This window comes from Triticum dicoccoides, chromosome 7A, assembly GCF_002162155.2.
Source record: "Triticum dicoccoides isolate Atlit2015 ecotype Zavitan chromosome 7A, WEW_v2.0, whole genome shotgun sequence".
NCBI lineage: Eukaryota > Viridiplantae > Streptophyta > Magnoliopsida > Poales > Poaceae > Triticum > Triticum dicoccoides.
Window position 1 is genome coordinate 134058960 of NC_041392.1, and position 3454 is coordinate 134062413.

The window sequence follows — 3454 nt, forward strand, 5'->3', positions numbered from 1 at the left end:
CTGCGCTCACTGGTCTGGTCGATGCTCCGACGGGCTACTTCTACTTATAGGACGCAAAGCCACAGCCCAAAACAGTGTGTGCCTCGTCCATGGATTTGTTTACTGGTGGAACACAAGTAATGAAGCATTACGTTCACATCACAGCGATACTCTGACAAAACAGTGGCATATACAATCCGCGGTCGTACGTTTGGCAATAATGCATACGGAGCAAATAATAGCGTAAGAAAATCCAAGCAAGGAAGCATCCTGTGTGCTACTCCTACTAAGGTAGTCGACTCGACGCTGCGTCTTTGCCTTGGGCGTACAGTGTTAGCATAAAATAATAGTGCCTTGATTCGAGTGTGGCTTGCCCGGGCACGGCTCGGACATACAGCTGTGGGCTGTGGGCTGTGGCATGCATGATGCACTTGTTGCCTGCCTGGCCAAACCGAGTGGAGACTGCAGAGTGCATCAAGTGGCCTCAAGTGTCAACCACACCTACCTGTCTTGGAACATGTGCTAAGAGCAACTCCAATGGGCCGACCCAAACGGACGGCGATTTCGTCCGCTTTTTAATTGTTTGGATCGGCCGTCCGCCCTGTTTTTGATATGGGTCGGCAGCGCGCCCAACGCGTCGATCCATATGTGCAGGCGTGGCCGGCTGGCCACCTAATTTTACATTGATTTTGCATTCAAAGATATTGTGAAATGAAAATGTTTAAAACAAGCCAAATAGTTCCGCCGCCCAAATAAATAGTATAGTTTTACAAGCCAAATACAAATAAAAATGTTTTACATAGTTTTGCAAACGAATAAAAAAAGATACATTTATTGGTTGCCAATATGAGTCCACATATGCTCAACCAAATCATTCTGCAATTGCACGTGAGTTTCCAAATCACGCATGTCTTCATGAAACTGAGTGAACTGCTCAAATGTTGCCGCTACTCCATGCTCAGGCATAACATTCTCACCCTGAAACTGAAAGCCTTGATCGTACAGACGTTCCGGACGCTCGTCTTCTACGATCATATTGTGCATGATCACACAAGCAGTCATCACCTTCCATAGTTTCTGCGTGCTCCAAGTATTAGCAGGATACTGAACAATGCCCCATCAAGATTGCAAAACACCAAAGACACGCTCGACATCCTTCCTAGCACTCTCTTGCTCTTGGGCAAATCTTTTCCTTTTTTCTCCGACAGGGTTGGGTATTGTCTTGACAATAGTGGTCCACTGAGGATAGATACCGTCACTCAAATAGTATCCTTTGTCGTTGTTGTGGCCGTTGACAGTAAAGTTCACCGGTGAGCTGTTGCCTTCGGTAAGCCTAGCAAACACCGGCGAGCGCTAAAGCACGTTGACATCATTATGTGATCTAGCCATGCCAAAGAAAGAGTGCCAGATCCAGAGATCTTGAGACGCCACGGCCTCTAGTATGACAGTGCAAGCCCTGACATGTCCCTTATACTACCCTTGCCAAGCAGAAGGGCAGTTCTTCCACTCCCAGTGCATGCAGTCTATACTGCCAATCATCCCCGGGAAGCCCCTGCTGGCATTCATCGCCAACAAACGGGCTGTATCTTCAGTTGTCGGCTCTCTCAAGTACTCAGGGTCAAACACAGCAATCACAGCCTTGCAGAACTTATACAGGGACTCTAGGTATGTAGACTCGCTCATACGGACATACTCATCAATGAGATTACCGGGCACTCCGTATGCAAGCATTCGGATGGCGGCAGTGCATTTCTGATAAGAGGAGAAATCAATCTTGCCGACGGCATCCTCTTTGCACTCGAAGTAGCCATCATAGCCGACCACTCCCTCTCTAATACGGTTGAAAACATGCCTACTCATACGGAACCGGCGGCGGAATTTATGATGTTTGAACAACGGGTTTTTTGTATCAAAGTAGTCCTTCCAGAGAAGGAAATGCCCGCTCTCTCGGTTGCGATTCAACGCCGGAAGGTGGCCTGGAATGGAGCCACGAAACAACGGACGCTGGCTGTTGAGGTGGCGATGAACCAACACGGCAGCCAATATCTCCTCCTCGTCGTCGGACGACGAATCGTCGGAGTCGCAAAGGAAATTGTGGAAAAAGAACTCGTCGGCGGAGTCCATTTCGTACCTTGGCAAACTGTCGAACAGCTTGCGGGCGTCGACGAAGGAGACGGCCGGCGAGGGGAGTCGCGGCGCCCACAGACCAGCTAGCTGCCCTGCCGGCGTCCGACGAGTGTGCCGACGTCCGACGAGAGTGCCCCTCGGATGTGGCAGGGGCGGTGAGGCGGCTTCTTGGAGACGGGCGGCTGTGCGGTGGGGGAAGCGGCGGTGGGAAGCAGTTTGCTCCCCGGCGGCAAAACGACGGCGGAGGGCGACGGAGGGAAGGGGGCGGCGTTGCTGGGCGGATGTGGAGGCGGCGCCAGCTGGAAGAGTCGCCGGAAAAAATGGACGGCGGCGTCGGCAACGGAGGAGGCGGGAGGGTTGCTTTGTTGGCCGCAGGATGGAATGGGAGGCCAATGTGCCACAGACCGGCGGCCCCGGAGACAGGAGTAGACGAGCGCGCGCGCGTCCGTCGGATGTCCGCGTCGACGCAAATCAGGCTAAAAGATGGACCGAGAATTGGTCGTCCACGGATGAAAAACAGACGTGCGTTCATTTTAGGTCAATGCGTTAGGCCGCCTTTTGTGTCCGCGCCGACCCAAACGAACGGCCACCGACAAAATAGATCGCCTCATTGAAGTTGCTCTAAGTACTTTCTGACGGGTGAGGTCTCTGGGCGGGCCATGGTAAACGCCGCCCTGGGAGTTGTGTGTGTGAGATCGCAAGTTGCCGCCCGGCCACTGGTGATCCATGGACTTCCGTGGCACTTTCACATGTGTCATGTTCGTCAGTTAGTACTGAACATGGAACAAAATTTAAAAAAGAGTACTTCCTCTAGTCTTTTTTAGTTTGCATATAAGATTTGTTTAAAATCAAACCTCATAAAGTTTGACCAATTTTATAGTAAAAAATAATATTCACAACATGAAATCATTATCATTAGATGCTTCGTAACTTAAATTTTTCATATTGTATAACTTTACAAGGTTTGATGTTGATATTTTTTTTCATATAAATATGATCAAATTTTACGAGGTTTGATTCCAGACAATTCTTATATGCAGAGTAAAAAGGGCCGAAGGGAGTGCTACTGAACATGGTCCGGCACGTGGCGTCGGAGTAAAAAATCCAGAGCTAGATTGTGTGAGTATCAAGGCGCAAGCACCATGGACGTCGACATGAAGGCACTGCCAAACACTACCAGTGTACAACGTTCACTCGGACTTGTGTGGCCCTTTCACATGAGGCGTGTTCCTCCGAGCATGTGGGCGGCGGCGTCGGAGTGAAAAATCCAGAGCTAGGATCGCATGACGTGCGAGTATCAAAGCACAAGCGCCATGGACATTGACATTAACGTCTCGATCCCGCGACC